Source organism: Carlito syrichta, unplaced genomic scaffold, assembly GCF_000164805.1.
Source record: "Carlito syrichta isolate Samal-C Ts95f unplaced genomic scaffold, Tarsius_syrichta-2.0.1 Scaffold305660, whole genome shotgun sequence".
Taxonomy (NCBI): Eukaryota; Metazoa; Chordata; class Mammalia; order Primates; family Tarsiidae; genus Carlito; species Carlito syrichta.
Genome location: NW_007249756.1, coordinates 516,460 through 540,203, shown reverse-complemented (window position 1 = coordinate 540,203; position 23,744 = coordinate 516,460). Strand labels below are relative to the sequence as shown.

Here is a 23,744-nt window from a genome sequence, read left to right as displayed (position 1 = left end):
TGATTTAGGCCTTTTTTTTTTTTTTAGTTTTAGTAAATGAGAGATCTTTCATTTTTCAACAAACATGAATTGAATACCTGCTATGTGTTTGGCATTTAAATTAGTTAGGCCAGGCTCTATTATGCAAAGCACAAATTGGCACCTAAATCTCAGTGACATAATGTCACAAAGGCTTATTTCTTGTTCATACTTCATGTCCAATGAGGGGTCAGCAGAGACTCTGCTCCACATAGTCACTCAAGGAACAAATTGATGGAAACTCTGTCAATCCATAGGAAAACTTTCCATAACACATACCTGCTAGATTGCCATGTAATATCATGCCACAACATCATACTTTTAAATCATGAAAGATTACATCTGGGTTTTCACTCTCTCAGTCTGGAAGTGATACAATATCACTTCCAATCACATGTCATTGTCCAAAATTGATCAGAGTACCCTGACTAATTGCAAAAGGGAAAATGAGTGGAGGAAGGAAAAAGGGCCCATTTGCCGAGTATTAATGATTATGCGTAAATATTAAGCACTGGAGAAGAAAAAAGATTAAGCCTTTTTGCATGTAGCAACTTGCACAGGTGTTAAATGGTTTTAATAAAGCCAGTACCTACTTAGAGTGATACTGTATACATGAGCATTTCATTGAGGTCGCACAAGGCTCTTTGAAAAGATCCATATTTTAAGATGATTTTTTGAAGACATGCAACATTTGCTGCAAAAAATGTACTCCTAAGTTTAAGACTTAATGTCATGTGCAATAAGGTTTGCATTGCTTAGAAATTGCATTGTGTAGAGCTTATATTTATGGTAATTTCATGGGAAAATATAAAAGATCCCCAAAGTATTGGGTAAACATTCTAAAACTAATTAGGCAAATTTCTTCTCAATCCACTTCTCTAAATTGAAAGGAGAGAGGCTTCTGGCTAAGAGATTCGGGTCCCAGTGGCAACATGGAGAGTCTCTCTTCCTCATGACTCAGTGGTAAGCCTGGGCAGCCCTCAGCTTCTTCTGGACTCACTTCACTCCATCAACCCAAAAGCAAGGCGACAAGCTGACAGGAACTAAACTAGAATTCTTGGCCTTCTATTCTGCCTCATGAGCCAAAGGAAAAAGAGGCCACCTTCCAAGGTCCAACCAGCTAAGTATTAAGCCTCCTCCTCCTTTTCTCTTGTTTTACTTTCACCAGCCAGCCTGTGGACAGCCTTCCCAGGCTTCCGGCTCTCTTGGCCAGCTGGGAAAGGCAAAGCCTTTCCAAACCCAGATGAGCTCGCCAAAAAGTCTCTCTCTCTCTTTTTTTTTAACCCCATGTAAGAGCCAGAATTAGGAGATTACAAAGCCACTATCACAATATAGTCACTAATAGATGTTTTAAGAAACCAAGGGGAAGGAAAGAGTTTCTGGGTCAAAGAAAATGGAGCATTTCTAACACTGTAGTCATGGTTTTTCTAGTTTACTGATAATCAGAGCAAACTTTTTTCTTCCAGGGGACCCCAGGCAGTCTAGAAGATGTGTCTCTGAAATCCATTCAGAGTCATTTTTCATTAGTTTTATTTTATGAGCTTTTTTTTTTTTTTTTTTTTGAGCATTAACCCCAATTCTCTAATGCATGAAAAATTTAAGTTGATACTTTATGGAGAGGCATAAATGCTGGTATCAAAACTCTATTTTACATATAGACTTTCTGGGGACTTGACAGGAAGCCAGCAAGTAACTCTCTTTCTTTCAGATTGTGTAATGGGATCCAGGGGACTTGAGCATGATTACTGGATTCAACCGGTGAATGCAGATCATTTCCAAAGTTGGCCTTGGTGCCTCTTGGCCTGGACTTCTCCTGGCCCAGGCACAGCCCCTCTCTTTGATTTGGCCCAGTATTAGCAAGAATCCACCACCAGGTTCCACAGATCCCAAATCTTCTCCAGCACCAGTTTTGGACTAGAACCAAAGTTGCCTCTGCAGAAGCCAAGGGGAAAAGCCCAGTGAGCAGCAGATACTGCAAACTGTGACGTGGGTTTGAGGACGCCACTGCATCCCACGGAAGTCTGTCTGCCTCCTCCTCTCGCCTTCGTCCTGGTTCCCTCCACTGCCTACAGTATTAGCAAAACACTATTTTTCTCAGGCTGACCCATAGAGAAAAGGTAGAATCTGGATCTCTTTTGTTCAGAAAGCTCTCATGAGTCTTAGTGGAACAGAACGCTGTCTAACTTCTTACAGTCACTTAGAGTTTCCAACACTAGGTAATAGACAAAGCAAAAATGTATTCTTAAGCTCTTTCTCCAGAAAAATGGGTCTTTGTTTACTCTCTGCCTACATAACCATAAGAAACCAGGTAGGTAATGCTTGACAGAACAAATATACTTTCACCCTAAAAAAGTGACTTGACCTATCTTTAACTGCAGAGTCCAGTTTCAATCATCAAATCAATATTTTCTACCTTCAACAATTTGAAGATTCATCTTTATCTGCCTTTTCTTTTTTTTTTTTTTTTTTGAGTTGGAATCTCACTCTGTCTCCCAGACTGGAGGGCGGTGGCCGGGACGATCCTTCCACCTCAGCCTTCTAAGTAGCTGGAACTACAGGCGTGCGCTACCATGCCCAGCTAATTTTTTTATTTATTGTAGAGATGAGGTCTCACCAAGTTGCTCAGGTGGGTCTCGAACCCACGGGCTCAGGCAATCCACTTACCTCAGCCTCCCAAGGCGTGGGATTACAGACTGAGCCACCGAGTCCGGCTTGCCTTTTCTTTATATACATGTGTCTCATTTAATCCTCAATCCTACTTTTTAATATCATTGTTATTGATATTTTTCAGGTAAGGAATATGAAACTCAGAAGAAATCAAAACACACAAACTACAAGATCAGTGTTACACAGATTATAAATGCTGGAAGCAGTATTTGATTCTAGATTTCTTTGGCCACAAAGCCCTTTGTTCCTTCTACTATACTGAGGCATCCACATTCCTCCATTACAGTTCTAGGGCCCTTTTGGATGAGGGACAATTAGCATGGTTAGGAAGCAGGTGAGACATAGCATCCACGCTATGTCTTCATGTTTACATTACCTGTTTTACACATGGGTTTTTCTTAAAAGATTCTCCTTGAAAATAAGCAAAGTTAGAATACAGTACACTACACTACTTGGTCTCCTTTTTCAGATTTCCTACTTAAGAAAAAATAAGAGCTAAGAGAGCAATATATAACTGCTGAGATATCTTCTAAGGATACAATTACTGAGGAATCATGTGTTAGTTGTCATGACTATTATGTTAACTTACTAGGCAGTCAGAGATGATACCCTATACTCCCTTGTGGTCTAAGCCTTGCCACATAGGCCAAATATTAATTAAAGAATATGAGAATGACTGAATTTCAGACTCTTTAAAAAAATATTTTATGCTTGTGAGAAAAATTAAATTGCTTCTGCTGTTGTGATTCACAAATGATAGCCTACAGATAATTAAGACGTGAATTGGTTCTAATCCTAATACTGCCAATGGTTAGCTAAGCAGACTTAGACAAGACACAACACCTTCTGGGTCACAGTTTTTAAAGCTATCATCCACCTTTAACTTGTTCTGATTTCTATGTATAATAAGGTATATAAAATTGTAAAGGTTATTGGGAACTCATCTTTAATATCTATTCTGGTGGCACTTTGGCCTCTTTCAGAATTAAAAAGACAAAGCCAAGGTAAAGTGGTCTCAAAGCTCCATTGACTTAAGTTTGTTCTCAGTCACAGATGCCTTCTGGCTTTTTGCTGATCTCACTTAACCTTGCTTTTCAATGATAAAACATGTGAGTCCTCCTCCTGTTGTCTTCTTTCTCCCTCTTACCCTAGTCCCTTCTCCCATATCTCTCTCTCTTCCATTGTGTGTGTGTGCCTGTGTGTGAATGTGTGTGTGTGTGTGTATGTGTGTGTGTGTGTGTGTGTGAAAGAGAGAGAGAGAGAGAGAGAGAGAGAGAGAGAGAGAGAGAGAATGAGAGAGAGAGAGAATGAATGAGAGGATGCAGCCAGGTGAACTCTGATCATCTGAGGTTGGTATATTCCAGGAAAAGTCTTCCTTTTTCCAGATGCACATTTGTTAACCTCAGATGTTTTTACTACTGGGATTTTCTTTCAGAGTCATACCTAACTCCCCTTCTAGGAAGATACTTTCATATAAAAACAAAGAAGAAAATCAGAAACAGACACCTTGGTAGTCTAGCTCCTCCCACTATGCCCAGTCTCTAGTTTGGCTAAAAACCAAGTGATGTAGACCTATCTGCTGGGCTGCTCTCTACTACCACCTCATGGTGAACCAGTTTCTTTCTGAGAATCTTGCAATTGGTGCAGATCCTCACAAAAGTAGATAGAAATCATGAAGGCATATGTCTGCCAGAGCACCAGTCTTTATAACAGATTGTATAGGACATGAAGACTGAAAATACCAAGAAAATTACTGAATTAGTTTAAAGTTTAAACAAGGCCTATATCAGAACTTGATTTCAAGAAGTAATAATTAAGAAAAAGTGACTCATGACAAAGATGAATCCTGAGTCAAAAGTTTCATCTTTTTTAGGGTAAGGAGAATTTTAAAAATACTAGAATCTCAGAGATATATTTATAGAGACTAACAGACTCAAAACTACACTGAGTCAGCAATGATTTCAACACAATGACTATGACATGATATCAGTGTCTCATGGGGTTTGTAAAGGTATATAAAGCCACAATAAAGTTCACTCAGTCATCCAGCACCATGTCATGTGTGCATAGAACTGATAACTGCCCAACCCTGCTCCCTCAAATATTCATAATGTAAATAGTCACATGTCAAGTCACATGTCATTTATGATGTAAATAGTCATGTCTTCCTCTGGTGCCTGGCTGCTTCTGCTCTTATTACTTGGTTGTAATTAGGATAATTTGCATCTACAGACACCTCAGGCCTTACCATCCCATGTGGACTTTCTGCCAGTTGAGGCCATTACAGTATATCCATTTGGTTATGGAAAGAACACACTTTGCATTGAATAACATTTGGAAATACCCCACCCAGGATTTTCCATGTCTGGTATGCAACAAATTGACGGAGATTTTGATTAAAAAGGTGTACTTCTGCAATAAGTTTATGATTTATCTTTATTCTGCTTCTATTGTATTTATCTAAATTGACAGAGTTTAAAAGTAATAAGACTTATAGCTTGATCTATAAGAAAGCAAAAATTCAGTCTGAAAAACTAACCCAATTTGAACACCCAGGCAAGCACATCTAATGCCAGTCTGAGGCAAAACTCCAGATTAGATTAACTATCTCCCCAAGAAAAGTGAATCTTAAAAGTCCAAGCTTAAATTGAGCAGTGGTATCATTCTATGTGGAAGAGACACAATTGCAAAAAATTCTGTGCCTACCGTTAGGAGTCTTGAACTTCCCCAGGGATCCAGGCTGTCACTCTGTGACCAAGAGATCCAGGACTCTGCATTCTAAAATAAATGGAAATGAAAAGAACAAAAAGATATTGGGATAGCTACAAATGCAGGAAAAATATGCTGACTGCAAACTTCTAAAAAATGATAAAATAAATTGAAATTAGGTTCACAATTCCAGTTTATCTATGTTTCTAGGCCTTTAACCAAAAAGATTTCTACACACAAAGCCAATACATAAGCCAACAATTTCTTCCAGAGCCGTACAAAGCATAAAGCCTGGTTATTGCAGGTATACAAGACTATTAGGTGGAACAAGGACATGGAATGAAATAACACCAACGCATATAGTAACACAGTTTTTTGTGATTAGTTCATGGAAAAAGCCTAATTTTGGTTAAAGTGTATTTTTAACCTCTGCTCATCTCTCTTTTAGCCAGCGTAGGTACTGGTAGAAATATTCAACTAGAATTGTGTTTTTATTGTGTTTGTATTTACATGTCTTATGTGTAGTACAAGTCATAGAAATTTCCATTTACCTACTTATAGCAGGGCTAAAATATTTTCTTGTAAAATGGTTTTAACTTTGCATGAGTAATTTAAAGGAAATCTTAAGAAAAAATAGTATTTTTGATATAGCAACATAGAAAAGATCATAAAGGTAATAAGTGAGTTTGGGTAATACAATTTATATAAACATATAAATAAGAGAGGTGTGTATACCTGGGGACATTGGAGGTTACATGAAGTCAGAGTCAACGATTTCTTTGTTAACTTTATCCCAACTATCTAGCACAGTGCATGGAATATAGTAGGTACTTGACAAATATTTTTTGAATAAATGAACAAATAAACAGTTTCTGGAGAATCTAGAGGATATTTACATGTCTGAGCTGTTGATGGGACTTTATCCTCGTAATTCTAATATCTAACATAGCACAGATTCTTGTTCTTTTCTTTTCTTTTTTTTTTTTTAAGACGGAGTGTTCTCTGTCACCCAGGCTGGAGTGCAGTGACATGATCAAGGCCACCGCAGCCTCATCCTGTAATCTTTCTGCTTCAACCTTCCAAGTAGCTGAGAGTACAGGTACATGCCACCATGCCCAGCTAATACTTTTTGATTTATCATAGAGACAAGGTCTTACCATTTGCCCAGGCTGGTCTCGAACTCCTAAACTCAGGCAATCCTCTCACTTTGGCTGCCCAAAGTGCTGGGATTACAGGTATGAATCACCGCGCCCACGCTTTTAGCACAGATTCTTAACCTAACAGTACTCAGTGAATACTTATTGTCTGTATTAGAACAGGTTTAAGTGTTCTGATTTTTAAAAATTCCTCAAAACGAAAAAAACAAAAAACTAAAGATAATTTTAATGTCCTTCCCTCCACCAAAACAAGACAAAACAAAAACCTTAATGCAATTGTTTCAAAGTCTTTGGGTTCAGACAATATCAATGTAAGGCAGGAAATCTGTCCAGAGTTCAGGCAATAAGGGGGTACACTGCCTTTAGAGAATTTCTAAAAATAATAAAACCAGCTAAAAGTTGATCTTTGTAACACCACTTGCACCAAGAACTCTTAATCATGTGAGCAATAAACTATTTGTTTCTGATAGGCAGATAGCTCCCACTACCTCCTACTTGGTACACCACTAGGTTTAGAAAAGATGGGCTATTTACCTAAAGCAGGTAAGAGATTATGCTGATAAGAAGTTTGGCAGTGACAGACTTTTTGTACACAGAGACCACAAGAGTTCAAGCGTTGATGAAAAGGGAAATCTAGGACTTTTCTACCTAAAATACTCCAGGAAATCATAGACAGGGTAGAGTAGAAGGGGTTGGTCTTGGAAAGCATTCTGAATGACTTCCTAGTGTGTTGGTTAAGGTGAGTAAATACCACCTAGAGGAAGGACTGCTCCCTGTGGCATGAGTGTTTTCCAGGTATAGGGAACTTCATCAGGGTCATTCAAAGCTGAATATTGGATATTGGCAGTTCATCTGTGCTTTCTTGATATCTTTTCTGCAGAAGATAACCAAGGAAAAGTGCTGCTTTAATACACAGCCTGTCAATAGAAAGAAATGTACAAAATAAGGGGTTGCAATAAGTAGGTGATCTTTTGGAAGGTCTTGGGTCAGCAGGTCTTGATGATTCCCTTTTTCCTGTCAACTTACTCCCCATAGCCCAGCTCACTGAACTCACAGCTCAGTGGCCTGTCTACTGTTACCTCTTTTGGAGTTAGCGCTTGGCTGCCTGTGGACCTTGCTGTCTTGTCTCCCTTCTCAAATCCCAGCATTCAATCCCTTAAACTGAGCCCATGGGTCTGATGGCTCTTGCTACTCATTGCCTGGGCTTCAGGGTTTAAGTCACTTGTCTCCAGACCACTTTTTCCCTGTTCGATTACAGTGCTTGAAGCATTCTCCATTTCTACTAATGCACCTAACTCAGGACAGAGTCTGCTATCATGAGAAAATGCCAATGATAGAAACTACTTTCAGCTGCAGCTGCCTTTCCAACAATGAAGAAACGTAGATACACACACATACACACACACACACACACACGCACGCACGCACATGCACACACACACAAAACAGACATACACACACCATTATCACATATTTAAATTAGAAAAGATGTTGAAATTGTTAATTTCCTTGATTGTGCTGTATTTCCACCTGAAAGTAGATAGATCTAGTGTAATAAGTGACAAACAGAAGCGCAAGCTCTGTATTTACATAACACACGCACCCATCTATGCTTCGCCAGACACTGTGACATTAATTGTCTCATCTGAACGTCATAACAACCTGTCAGTATTATTATTTCCATACTACAGATAAGGAAAACAGTAAGGCCGCAAAAGCAAAGGAACTTTTTCGAAATTACACAGCTAGTGGGGGAAGGGGCTCACACTTCTTTCTACTTGCTACTCCAGCAGGCACATCTACTAAATGGCACCAGTGATGCCGGTTTATAGAAATAGATACCCAGAGTGATAAAGAATGATATCAATGTTCTCTTAGCATCCAAGCAAGGAGAGAAGAGACAATGTGTTAATCTCAAGCGAAATGTCATGATATGTAAAAGGGCTGTGATCAAGGCAGAGACACAACTCCACTCTGATTTCCCAAGTATCTCTTACACATTTATCTGAATTCAGCAGTCCTTTTATTTTCCCACTCATTCCTCGACTTCTAAATCTACCATTCAGCTAATATTTTCAAGTAGTTTTTTCCCACAAATTTGCCAGCCTTTTTCCGTATTCAATCTTCAAATGTTCAATGAGAATACAGTGGGCAAAAGGTCTTATGTGAATCTACCTTCTCTACTCGCATTTTCTAGCATCATTAGCATAAATGCCAGCATTTTTACATCATAATTACTTTGATTCTCTTGGCCCCAACCAGGTCCAGAGTGTGTCAAGCCACAGTGATTTCAAGGGTGGGGAATGATTACTGGCCTATGAAACGTAAATTATAATAACTGCTTGGAAACTTGGTATTCCACTTCTGAAATGATCCCAGCTTTGCAACAAGGAAGGCACAAGGCTGTCACAACTTTTCAGGTCTTCGGGTTCTCATTTCCATAACAAGGTTAACAATTCTTATACTTCTGGAGAAAAAGGAACGCTTGTACCCTATTGATCAGATTGCAAATAGGTAGAGTCATTATGAAAAATAGCATCGAGATGCCTCAAAAAACTAAAAATAAAACTATCATAGGATCCAGCAATTCCACTTCTGGGTATATATCCAAAGAAGATGCAGCGAATATGTCAAAGAGATATCTTCACTCCTATGTTTATTGTCGCATTATTCACAATAGCCAAGATATGAAAACAACCTAATTGTCCATCAACAGATGAATATATAAAGGAAAGGTGATAAATATCTGCAATAAATTATTCAGCCCTAAAAAAGAATGAAAACCTGCCATTTGCAACAACATGGGTAAACCTTGAGGATATTATGCTAAGTGAAATAAGCTAGACACAGAAGACAAATACTGCATGATTTTACTTATATGTGAAATATGAAGAAGTTGAACCCATAGAATACAGAGTAGAAAATTAAGTGCCAGGGACGAGTGGGTGGGAGAGATGGGATTTTGTCAAAAGTTACACAATTTCAGTTATAATAGGAATAAGTTCTGAAGATCTAATGTACAAGATGGTAACTATAGCTAATAATAATGTACTGCATAATCAATGTTTGCTTAAAGAGTAGATCTTAAGTGTTCTTACCACATCAAAATAATGGTAACTATGTGAGGTATGAATATGCTAATTCCCTTGATTGGGGTATTCCTTTCTCATTGTATATGTATATCAAAGCATCACTTTGTATACCTTAAATATGCACAATTTTTATTTGTCAAAGATTCCACCTATAAATCTGAGGAAAAATAAATTCTTATCTTTTTATTTTCTTCATGAAAAGTTGCAAATATGAACACTTTGACATCAGAAAAGCATGTGAAGATTTTGTTCTTTTTAATGACTGCATAATAATCCATCAGGTATATATACCACATTTTCCTTATACAGTCCACTTCCTATGTGCCTCTGGGTACCTGGTCCACTATCGGGGCAGAGAGGGCCAGTTGGAAGCCCAAACTTCACCAGCTTGCAACCTACTTATGTAGTAAATCCTCAGTTGTACCCCATAACTCTTAAAAAAAGTTAAAGGAAAGAAAAGTATGTCAAGTTCTCTAGAAAAAACTACTAGGTAAATGCTATTACAGAATTGACAAGACCATTTCCTGGATTTAGAATATAAAGTTCAGAGACTTTCCCTTTTATAAGTAATAAAACAGTTCAGGACACTGGCAATGTTACAAAGTCACTGTTTAAGCATTAAGAGTTTTAACTGGTATGTAGAAAATTATTTGCACATATATGTATTACTATTAATGACCAGACAATTAACAGTGAGAGAGGTTAGAGTTAGAGGTCAAGTTGAAATAATTATAATTTCATGAGAAATATTTTCATTCCTTAAATGGGATATCAATCCAGATATTCATTGATGAAAGTGAATATATTGAGTAGCTACTGTGTGCAAAACACACTGTGAGTGTGTTGGACAGCAGATCTTGTGTTTATTCAGCACTTTACGATATTCTAGGTGCTGTGCAAAGCATATTTACTTGAGCATTTGTGGGTTGCGGGGGGAGGCAGGGAGGGGCAGGAGGTGTAGGAGGAGAGGCATGGTATATTCTAGCTTGAGATTCAGATTTATTCATCACTGAAATTCATACATACCTGACACACTCAAGAAATAACCTGATTATTTGCAGGAGGGACTTAAGAGTCTCCTTATGGAGTAAATTCAGACAAACCCATTTGGTGCCTGACAATACCTCAGTGGGGTGGGGCAATCCATGAGACTGTCACTTTGAATTGTATTCTGACCTAACTTTGCATGGACTCATATATGTTACTTATCTATTAGGAAGTGTTTAAATTAAGGAGTCAGAGAAAGTCCATTTTGGCAAGGGTGGAGTGTGACCTGTGCACATGGTGGTCTGCAAAGAGTACAATACTTTAATTCTTGAGGACTTGGTAAATGAGTCACAACACAGTGGCGGCAGAGAATTGTTTATCATGGCTACCTACTGGCATCTCCTCAAACCAACTGTCTCAGAACAGTGAAAAGTGGAGCATCAGGAGGCAAGGCACTTGGTATGGACGTGGGCACTTGTGGCAGTGGTTTAGTGTGATGCAGAGGCAGCAGTATCACCAAAAGTACCTGAAGCAGAATTAGGGCAGGGTAGCAGATTTCATACGATCACGAAATATATTTCCTTTTTCCCATGTAATTAGTTTTAGCTTTCCCGTTTTCTTTTTAAAATAATATTTTGTTATTGTGTGTATGTGTGTGTGTGTGTGTGTGTGTGTGTGTGTGTGTGTGTGTGGTGTGTGTGTGTGTGTGTGTTTGAATCACAAGGTACATGTGAGGACTTAACACATAAGTATATTGAGTGGAGGCAAGGTTTGGGTTTCTATGGAGCACTCCTCCTTCACCTGGAACATATACGAGACACTTTCAGAGAGTGAATACTGTGGGTGCTGAATTTATTACAACAGTGTCCAGAGAAAGACTGTTTACCATCTATGTGATCTTGCAAAACATATTTTACATGGAAAATATATTTTACTTTATTTCTCCTATCAAAATAACAATGAAAATTTATTACTGTCCTCTTAATGATAAGAGATTGTGGCTCATATTAGTTGAAATCTTTTCTTATGCTCACTATATGGGTTGAATGGTGGCCCCCAAAAGATATGTCCATATCATCATTCCTGAAACCTATGAATATTACCTTATTTAACAAAATCTAAGTGATTAAGTAAAGTCTAGAATAGGAGGAGCCCATTTTGGATTACACAGGTGGGTCCAAAAGGTAACCACATGACCCTTAGGAGAGAGAGGTGAGAGAGTTTAGGAACGGATACACAGGGGAGAAGACACACAGGAGGGAATTGGCAATGTAACCACAGAGGCAAAGGTTGGAGTAATATAACCAGAAGCCAAGCTATGATGGGAGACACCAGGAAGTGGAAGTGGTAAGACCAAATTCTCCCTAAAGCCTTTAGAGGGAGTGCAGCTCTGTGAACACCTTGATTTCAGACTTCTGGCTTCTAGGATTGGGGGAAAATAAATTTGTTTCTAACCCCCAAGTCTCTGATAATTTGTTACAGCAGCCTCAGGAAATTAATACGGTCACACAATTAGCTATAGCAAGAGAAGGAGATGTTTTAGATCTAAGTTTGACTTTAAAGCCTGTTCCCAGTGGGTCCCGCTGGGATTCTACACACCTCCTTCCTGCCCCCCAACAGCAGCCAATACAACGCCTCAGCTGTGCAACTCAAGAGCCTTACATAAAACTCACTTACATCTGCTCCAGCCTCCACCACCGTCTATTTGGAAATACTGCAAAGGATTGAGGAACTTTGGAGATTCATCCTACTTTCCTTTGTAAACTAAAGTCTACTAGATATGCTAAGATTTAAATGAGACACATATGCAGTCATGGCTATAAAAGTTCAGTCAAGAGAACTTCTTATGAGCAGACATATCAGCAGAGTTTAGAGAGGAGAAAGTTTTGAATTGTGAAGAAAAAGATACATGTATTTGAATATTTGTGAAGGAGCAGATAGAACATTTTAAGGTCTCTGAAGGCTTGAACAATACTTCAAGGGGAAAATTACATGCAGAGTACACTGTGTTAACCCAGCTTGTTGTTGAAAATCTTATACCAAAATGAAAAGCTAAGCAGATTTAGATCCTGGTTGTTTGTATTTGCTGTTGTGCATTGTTACTATTCCTTCAGGAATCTAAGTTATTCTTATTTACTTATTGAAGTCTTTTTCCCTAAAAAAAGTCCTTCCCACATTCAAGTTCATTATTGAATTGGTTTTGTAGCTACATCTCTCTGTGGTCAGGCATTTTCTTTCAGTCCCCGTGCCTCTTTCAATGGCATCTGTTTTGCCAAGGGATTTAATGAATTACAAGCCAGACCATGAATGAATAAACAGCACAACAAAGGCTGGGTTCTTAAAGAATGGGTTATAGCCTTACTTCAGTCCCCCCTTCCCATCCAAGGTGAATTAAGTAATCTTTACAAAAGATAAAATTGCCAGCACTCTTGTCTTACCTTAATAATGAAAAAGAGAAGGGCTTTTATCTATTCATCATAAACAGAGTAATCACAATTTGCTATGGCTTACCGAAACAGAAAAAAACAATAACAACACACCACCACAACTGTGTTTTTCATTTTATCTGAGAACTTGGTAGTTTTAACTGTAGTTCATTACAGTCGATGATTTAATCTCTGATGGCAGAGAGGCAAGAAATACATTTATGTCCAGGGTTGCAATGGTAGCACTGATTGATACAAGGACTGTAGGAAAGAGGTACAGTTTCCTAAAAAACACCTATATATTTCCCATCTGAGAAGAGAGAGACTAAGGTGGGACATTTGGAGTGCATGTGGCATTCACCCTCCAGATTTTCTAGTTCAAAAACATGTAGTGCTTGCCTGCTATGTAAGGTACAATGTTGGTGGCTATGAAGAATACAAAAGGTTTAAAGCACCATTCCTGCCTTTAAAATATAGTTGGTGAGATAAGACATAATGTTTTAAATTTTTGGCAGGGCTCAGTGACTCAGCTTGTAATCCCAGCACTTTGGGAGGCCGAGGCGGTTGGATAGCCTGAGCCTGCAGGTTTGAGACCAGCATGGGCAAATTGGTGAGACCTCATCTCTACAATAAATCAAAAATTAGCCAGTTGTGGTAGCATGCATCTGTAGTTCTGGCTACTTGGAAGGCTGAGGTAGAAGGATCGCCAGAGCTCAGTAGGTCAACGCTAGGGTGGCTGTGAGTGTGCCACTGCACTCCAGCCTGGGTGACGGAGTGAAACACCAACTCCAAAAATAAATAAATAAATAAATAAATACATAAATACATAAATAAATAAATAAATTTTCAGAAACAGCCCCAAACAATCAAAACAAAAAGAACCCCAAATAAGAGTTCAAGATAACAAAAATAACACAAGGCAGGACACATTTAATTACCAATAATTGCTACAGGATGTCAAAGAAATGGGCAGCATATATCTCACCAGGGTGGTCTGGAAAAATTCCACGGCAGTATCAAGATTTAAAATGAATTATGCTAGAAGAGAAAAACTGATATCTAGAATTACCAAATGGTGATTTTATGAAATATTCAATATGGTGTGCAGTGCACAAGGTCTGTCTTGTTTATGCATCAGGATCAAACCTGATATGTGTTGATTTGAACCAGGGCACATCTGTAGGTAGTGTTTTTCTTCCATCACAGTATAAATGTTAATACACAAACAGAAACACTCTTTATATATTTTACAAATGTGTTCTTGAATTTTAAATCTTATGGATCTATACCTTTGGGACTGTGGATTTACCTCTTTAAAATTGTCTTATAGATTTATCTCTTTAAGATGATTTGAATGGTCTTAGCTTAGCCCCTGAAAATATGAGTACCAAATATTCCATTTCCAATAGAATGACTCATCCAAGAACATAAAAGAATGAAATTTCCAAGAAGAAACCTTTTCTCAATATCCTATATACTTTACAATAAGTGTTTACTTAAGGACATTATTATAATTACCAATTTGGGGGATGGAAAGACTTGTTTTATGCTATATTTAATAAATTATCATAAAATTGTCAAATCTGACAAACCTCAGATTCTTAGACTGCCAGATTCAACTTAATTATTTGTCCAACAAATATTAGAGCATATTGCTTTATGCTAGGTAATGTTTCCAGCACCATGGATACAATGATGGGGAAAGGAAACTCAAGGTCTCTGTGTTCATGCAACTTACATTCAAGAGTGTATGTGCTGGTGTTGGTGTTGTGGGGAGACAACAAACAAGTAATTCAGTGAATGAAGGCAATTTCGGATTGCAAGGTATCTGCCATGTGGAATAATGACAGTATAATGAGATGGAGAGTAACAGCTGGGTGATGTAAGTGATGGTGCTATTGTTTTCAACAGTGTGGTCACCAAAGGCTCCTCTGAAAAGGTCACATTTGAAGTAATAATTGAACAAAGGCAGTGATGCAAACACCAAGCAGAGAACCGTTCAGTCAGTGAGAAGAGCAATACAATGGCTCTGGGATAGAAATGAGCTTGTTCAAGGAGTGTTAAGAAGGCCGGGAGGATGGGAGCAGAGTGAGGGAGCAGAAGTATTTGGAAGGAAGCGAGAAGAGGAAGAATGCAGAAATCAGACCCTCTGGAGCCACATAGGCAACAGAGAGGACTCTATATGACTGTTTAAGGCAAGTTGCAATAGCAGTTCCACAAGATCAAGGTAAATTTAGTTGAATTAATTTCTAGGTCGTTATATCTGCTGTTGTTTGTCAAGATACTTGTTTGTAATAAACGTTTTAGATACTCCTGTGCAAAATTCACAAAATCTGTATCATTTACCAAAACAGGGATTTGTTTGTTCACACAATTTGATGATCCTATTATGGCTCAAATAAAAATTGGGGGATTTTTGCAGTTTTGATACTCCTCATTTCCCTTCCACAACATTATCTGCATAAAAGGCTTGAAAATAAACAAACCAAAAAAAAATGCACAATCCCATTAACACATAACACTAACAAAGCATCTATTTCCAGCTGTCTTTTTTCTTTCTTATACTCTATACTCAAGTACACAGCATCATGATGTAGCTTTTAATCATAGCAGGTATATGATTTCCCTTCAGTGTTTTCAAAGTACATGGAGAGCAGGGTACTTATTATTTTGTAAGATTTGGTCATAGGCAAGAAGATTTAACAGACAACTCTAAATAAGCCTGGCTAACCTAGCTCCATTGATCACTGCTTGCAATGATTTGCCCTCTCTTGTTGGCTCAAATCTTCACTTCTTATCAAAATTGGCTTTTCAGGGTAAAAAAGACTTGAGATGAAAAGTAATTTCTGATAAGCTGTAATGAGCCTGATTCCTTCTTACAAAGCTCCTTGGGCATAAAAATTAGATTCTAAGTAATTTCTAAATAATTTCTGAGATTTCACAGGAGGAGAACTCCTCCTCTTAGTTGAGTGTCATTTGGTTGCAAATGAAGAGACATAGCCGTGGGATGGCTCATTAGAAGACTCTAACCTCACCTACCTACATCTTAACAAAACCTAGAAAATAAAGCTTTTTGAGAAGTTTCTATGTAAGATTTTAAAACTCCCTGACTTGGGGATTTGAATGCAGAGATCTAGAAAGCTTAAAAGGTCAATAGAAGAGTTAGTGGAATTGATTTTTAGGAATGGATTTTATTTCATAAATTCATGTGTTATTTAGGAAACTGAAGTGAGAAGAACCAAATACAGTATATTCTAAACACTCTGCACTACTCTATATTTTCCCCCAGATAGTTATCTCTGTTATCACCACAGAGACGAAATCTTTTAAAGTAAAGTTTAATAGAATTTCCATGAAAAATTCTTAAAAGTCTAATACTGTTTTAAATGGAAAGATACAGGGAAAAGAGGAGAGAAAAATGGAAAGCTGCAGAGAAAAAAGGGGAGAAAAACTATTGTTTGGGGGTTATAAAACTTTTAAAATTTAAATATTTCCACATACAAGTATTGCATGCACCTCAAAATAGTATAGTGAATACAGAATTTTTTATTTCCAATCTCACCACTCCCCCCATCTGCCCCTCCATGGTCAGTCTTATTTAACAAGTTGTCACATAACCAGTGTCAAACCAAGTTAGGTCTTTCTTTATTCTCTTCTTTCTCTCAGACCATCTTGCATTAGATATTCAATCAATTTGCAAGTCAGTCTATAAAATATATCATTCATATCATTGCAATTAAGGTGCTGCTGAGCTGTGTTCTTATCTGGAGGCTCAACTGAAAAGAATCAGATTCCAAATTCATTTAGGTTATTGGCATAATTCCTTTTCTTGTGACTATTTGACTGAGTAGTCTGGCTTTTTACTGGCTGTGGGCTGAAGCTGCTCTGAGGTCCAAGAGGTTACCAGAAGAGCCTACAGACTGTCTACAATTTTTTTGTTGCATGGATTTCTCCAACATGGCCATTCACTACATCTGGCCTCCAAGAAGAATCTCTGACTTCAGTCTGCTAAGGCAATGTCTTATATAATGTAACATAATGAATGATGGAAACTGCATTCTGTCACCTTTGTGATATCATACAAAGCCTAATCACAGGATTGCCATCCCATCACCATTACCGTATGTAATTGGTTAGAAACAAGTCACAGGTCCCATCCACACTCAAGGGGAAGAATTACACCAGGGTTCAAACCTATGAACTGGAAATTATTGGGGTTTACTGTAAAGTCTGTCTGCCACATTTATAATTATATTCTTTATTATAGTTTTTCATTTTATTGTTTACTCATAACTTTTTAATGTTTTTCTTTTACTTACTTTGATTTAAATTTCTGTCGTCTCCTTAGTTTCTTAAGGTAGAAGCATAGGCCACTGATTTGAGACCATTCTTCTTTCTTATGAAAGGTGTTTATTGCTATGAGTCACCCTCCAATCACAGTGATAGCAGCATCCTACACATTTTTATTTGCCATGCCATTACTTTTATTCAGTTCAAAATACATTCTGATTTTCCTTTTCATCTCTTCTTTAACATATAGGTTAATTAGGAGCTATAATTCAGTTTCCAAATACTTGGGGGATTTTTCAGATAACTGGCTGTGTGCTGAAGCCTAACTTAATTCCACTGTGGTCATGTGATATACTTTGTATGTTTTACATTGTTTTTAAATTAATGAGACTTCTTTTATGGTCAGAATATTGCCTATCTTGGTAGGTGTTCCATGAGCATTTGAAAAGAATGCATATTTTTGTTATTGGGTAGAATCTTTCATAAATGTCAATTAAGTCAAATGCATTGATAATGTTGATTAAGACTTCTATATTCTTATTTGGTGTATATTTTCTATTATTTTGTGAAAGAAAGTTGTGGAAATCTTCAATTATGACTGTCATACATTTTACTGCAACATATATGGCAAAAATCCTCAGTACATCAATATTATCACTGCTTTAAACAACCAATTATATTTTAAAGAAATTTTAAGATTTTTAAAAGTATTTTTATATATGCCCACAAGTTTCACATTCGAAGTGTTCTTTATTCCTTTGTATAGATTTAGATCTCAGTTCTTACTTGTTTGAAATATTCTTTCTTTTTTTTTTTTTTGTTTCTGAGAGATATATATCCATACTGGGCATAAATTTTGGGTTGACAATTTTGTTCTTTTAGTACTTTAAAGAGGTTGCTTCTCTGTCTTCTGCCTGGCATTGTTTCTAATGAGAAGTCTGCAATCTTTCTAAAATCTTTTTTCTCCCTATTTACTCTGTCTTTTATTTTTCATTTGTTATTGGTAAGATTATTTTTCTTTATTACTGATTCTAAACAATTTAATTATAATATACTTTGGGATAGTTTTCTTTGTGTGTGTTTTTGGCACTTATTGAGTTTCTTGGATCTTCAAATTTCTAACTTTTTCTTATGTAGTACCCAATCTTCTGATAGTATCTTCCAATTTTTAAAAAAATCTCAGACAGTTATATTTCTTCTCCATAAGTTTGATTTGGGTCTATTTAACAAATCCTCTATCTCCTTAACATGCTCATAATGGTTTTTACTTTCCATTGAACGTGTAGTATGGACTTATACTATTTGAATATCTTTGAGTGCTAATTTTTTTTATCTGTATCTTTTCTGAGTATTATTTATTTTTCTCTTAAAAATGGATGTATTACTGCTTCTTTGCATGTATAAGTTTTTATTGAATGCTTGACATTTGAATTTTACATTTTTTGTATGTTGAACATTGTTATTCTTTTAAATAGGTCTGAATTTTGTTCTGAGACTCAAATAAACTACTTCTTAAGCTTTTTCAACAGTTGCCTGTAAGATTTGTTATGGGGGAAAAGAGCAGTCTTTAGTTTAGGGATAATTTTTCACTGCTACTAAGGCAATACAGTTCCAAGTACTTTACCCAGTCTCCTGTGTATACAAGGTTTTTCATTCTTGCTGGAAGGACCACAAATTATTACTAGCCCTGAGTGGATCTCTTGGGACTGCTTTACCTGCTTCTTTATAGGCTATTTCTCAAGATGTAAGTGGGTTCCTCACACCTCTGTACTGGCAAGAATGGAGTAGAAGACTTTGGAACACTTACTCTGGAGACCTGAAAAGCCCCCTCTCTGTGTAGCTCTTTTGCAGCACCCTGCCTTGTAAATTCTAGCTACTCTGGCTCCTTGAATTCTCAAATCCATTTGCAAAGTGCACGGAGACTACTGTCATCTGTTTGAGATCCTCCCTCCTGGAATCACTTGAGGAAGTAAGCTGAGAAAATCACAGGGCTTACCTCATTTGTTTCCTTTCTATCAGGTATTACTGTCTTACACTGTCTATTGCCCAATATCTTCAAACTGTTGTTTTGCGTATGCCGTTCTTTTTGTCTCTAGTTGTTTAGGGAAAGTGCACAAATGTGTTCTCTAGTCTTCCATTGCAAAAAGTAGAAGTGAGCAGGAATCTTAAATCTTTTTATTTTGTGTCCTGGCCACTATTAGCAGTCGGGTGAAATCTATGGACTCTTCTCAGAGTATTGTTATTAAGTCCATATACCAAAAGCATAGGATAACAAAGGAAACCAGTTATATGAAAACAAATTTATTAAAAAATATTTTTAAAATAACTATTACTATAATATACGTGCTTATTTATTAAAATGTTAACAACATCTAGCAGCAGGTGGAATAACTGCCAAACTTTGAAGCAGTATGAAGTATAAATAGTATTTCCAGATACTGCAACAACTGTATATGATATGAAAATATTTGTAATTTAATTGGTGATAAAATCACAAGAACTGCTAATACTACTGAGATTTGAATCCTGCATTCATAACTGAAACAAATGTTAAGTTTCAATTAGAGGTTAGCAAAAACAAAGATACATTTTTTAAAAATCCAAGTTCACACAGCCCTTCATTTTCCATGAATATCACAGAGATCCACAGACCGCCTGAAATATGCATACTGTTGTTGAAAAACTCCCCCGCTTCTGAATCTTCAGTTTGGGGATTAAGTCAGGGTTCACAGAATGCTGCCTCCAACACCTTATTTGCTCAGGCTTGCTGCTAGATCTATATCCTCCATCGCTAGTGAGCTCCAAAAGGACGAGATTAAGCGGGATCACAGGTAAAGCATTCACCATTGTGCTTGACGTCCAGTAATAAGCACAATGTGAAAATAATCACAATAACATAGCTATTCTTCTTCATCATCATCATCATCGTCATCATCATCATCATCATCTTCATCATCATGAGATGGGGAACCACTTTGGGGGACTGTAGCTATATAATATGAGGGTTCCTACCATTATTGTAGCAGGATCTCTCCCATAGTCTCAAAATCATCTTGGCAAGGGAGCGTTCCTGAAAGTTAAGCATTGCTACATTTATGATAGATCTTCTTCCAACTGCCATTCTCCTCTTTCTCATCTTCATAATTCCTATCAGTTATTCATGATGCCAGAGCTGTTAATGTCGAGGTAATGATGTGGGGAAATACAGACGTGAGACAAAGATAGGAAAGGACCACTACCAAGCCCAGCCTCTGTCTTTGGAGTCCTGGGATGAATGTTTAACTCCTGTAGAGATTCTTTTCCTCCATATTTCCTACAACAGGTGTATTAGAGGGGACTAGTGACAGAAAACTTATCAATGAAGACGGGGTCCTGCCTGTGTTACTCCATATCTAGTGTGGAGCTCCATGAAAGTATGTCAAAACAATGCATGAATCTGCATTTTCAAAGGAGTCACACTATAATGAAAAGTCCTCAGGCCTCTTAAAAAATATAAACAAAAGGTTGACATATTAGGTGACTGAGATAAATAAGAATCACAATGTCCTATGATTAAATAATGGAGTAAAAAGGTTGTGTGTGTGTGTCTGTGTATATGTACATGTATGCACACATGTGCAGGGATGGTGAACTCTCTCTGTGAAGGCATTCTCAACTTTCTCCCAGTGATTTTGGCCTTTTCACCTCAAAGCCCCATCTCAAGATGGCGCATTGCTTTCTTGCTGGGTAGTCGTCACACAATGCCAAACAGTCACCATGGGAAGCAATTTATTTATTGCCCCAGAAATTTACTCAGCAAAAAGTCTTCAACAAGCATTTGTGAAGTGAAGTCATTGTATCTTGGTACCAGGGGAATGAAACCAGAGAACATCAAAATAACAAATCACAAAATTACTTTAGAAATTCAGCTACATTCAGAAAAAAAAGTTGCTTCATTCTAAGGATCATTAATGGGCAGGAATTCAATTACTAAAACTAGACCATAAATTCTTAAACTTTAAGAAGGCCTTTGGTTTATATTTATATCATACTATCACAGAACCTGGGATATATTCACCAAGCTCCCCATAAATTATCACTGAATGCGTGAAAAACTTGACTGTTTTAAATATGTTCTCCAATGACCTCACCATAGGTCTTGCATTACTTAGAGTATTAGCTGGTAGCAGAATGCTTTTGCTTGCTTATTCTTTATTTCCATGAAACAATAGCAGCCACAATCATTGGGGTGTCAGATCCCCATGACCAAGGAAAGCATCAATAGGGAATGAGTTTGGTAAAGAGTATGAACTCTCTGGACCTCAGTTGTAAAGGGCTCCTATTTTCGAGGTATTTGTTTGAGATCACTCTATCTTGTAACTTCATTTTCAATAATTTTCAAGCCTGTGTATGACATGTCAGAAGTTCTGCCGCAGGATAGGACCCATATGAGCTCTTGATCCCTCTTCTATGCCATCTTTTTGAATAGTGTTGTTAGAAGTGGTTTCTGTGATAATGCAAGGTGTTTTGAAGTAGATCAAACCAGTGACATTTGATTCTATCTCTTTGTGGAGTAGAGATATTTGTTTTAGCTCATGGAATACAACCGACAACTTGCAAGCATGCTGTTACTACATAAAATTGGTCTCTTCTCCGACCTTGAAATACAGATAGGTCCTACGTACCGTTCCTAGTTCTTTCTTCTCAGTAAGATATAAAGCTTTTGTGCACATAATGAACTCAGACATTTTAATAGTTGATTTGTACCCTTCAGGCCGCTGTTGTCATAACCTCTACAGACTCACTGTGGATTATTACGTGGGGTTTAGCATTGTTGATTTACTTTTTCCATATCTGTTCCTTAAGCAATAGAAATTGTCACTTTCATTTAAACACATTTGTTGAAAGGGTGCTTTTTTTCAAAAGGGCACTTATGTCATTTTTATTTAAAATAAATAAATTAAATTTTATCTTTCTCATTTGCCTTTCATGACCTTTTGGGAACTTGGAAATTAAATTTTCTCCTAATATTTTACTTTCTAGCTTGGCAAACATTGACACTATTTTAGATTCTGAACAAAGTTGAAAAAGCATAGATTTGTTTTAAAAAATCATTTCAACTTTGAAACAAAAAATAATGGTTTGGAAATGTCTTTGCTGTAATATGAGCTTTACTTTCTCTTTTAAAATGAATTACAAGTGAGAGGGTAATGATAAATGTATAAAAAATTAGATCATTAAAAAATCAACTACAACAAACAAGCAAATAAAAAAACATCCATGGGGGGTGATTCCAACTGCAAATATATTCACTGAAATATAAAAAATGTTTATGTTGTTATATTATTTTACATTGACAGCATAATAAATTACTAAACATAAATTGAAGTATCTTATTAAGTAGGCCAAAGTAAAGCTTCTATTAATGAGAATAACACAAAGCAGAGATCTCTAAAGTTTGTCAAAAAAGAAGAAATAGGTCAGAGAGAATTTGCTATTTATAACTTAAATTTATTTTTCATGCTCAATCACATAATCATGTAATAAAAATATTCTAGATATTTTAGGAAATGTTTTTAAAAATACAAAACAATACATTCTCTGTTAAAGTTCAATAATGCAGATTCTTTTCCCTTAAAAATGTCAATTTTTTAATTAATAAAAGAAAGATTTTATTATGTTAAGTACACACTATAAAAACACTATTTGCATACAGCCTTATAATTTGTAGAGGTATCTCGATACATACATCCTAAAGAGATAGGTAAGACGGGTATTTCTTATTTCTCCATTTAAAGATATGAAGTGAAATAATTTGCCCAAATCACACTGACACTATGTGTTAAATCTGTGAATTGAACACAAGTCATATGATTTCAAATTCACTTTTTAGTTGATTAAGAAACACGCTTTTCGACAATTCCTGCAACAGTAGTGAGGACAGTTTTCAATATGACCTACTGGCATTGAAAAGCTCCTTAAATAAAAAACTATTTCTTTTATTTGCCTCATCATCAGTGAGTTTGTTTTTGTTTTTAATTTGGTGCTTGCTGCTATGGAGAACTCAGAGAAGAATGAGGAGAGTTAAAGTTCTGGCTCAGGCTTTATGGAGTTGAGAGGCCAGTAGGGTAGCTAGCCAGAAAAGAAAGTGGTGACTGAGATCTGTGTATGCACAAAGCAAGGGTGCCAATTCCAAGAACCAAGGGCCTTCACAAAAAGATAAAATGAACTGGGAAAGGTAGTGAACAACAATTCAATTTTTGGTTTTTGTCCCAGTAAAATGTGCCCATTTTCAGTGTACTGCCACAATCGAGACCAAGAGCATTTCCATCAATCCCAAATGTTCCTTCCAGCTTCTTAGCATAAATCTCTCCTCCCACCGATGGTCTCATGCAATCACTGATTAGGTAGAATTTAGG

The 23,744-nt window shown here is 36.9% G+C and overlaps 1 protein-coding gene across 1 annotated transcript in view; it reads right to left on the bottom strand.

Moving 5' to 3' along the window:
• SEMA6D (semaphorin 6D) overlaps window positions 1-23,744 on the bottom strand; it is a 397,017-nt gene that overhangs the window by 334,104 nt on the left and 39,169 nt on the right. Inside the window, exon 2 of the mRNA XM_021714532.1 lies at window positions 5,392-5,463. The gene's annotated coding sequence lies outside the window, so the exon portion shown is untranslated. The remainder of the gene's footprint in view (window positions 1-5,391; window positions 5,464-23,744) is intronic.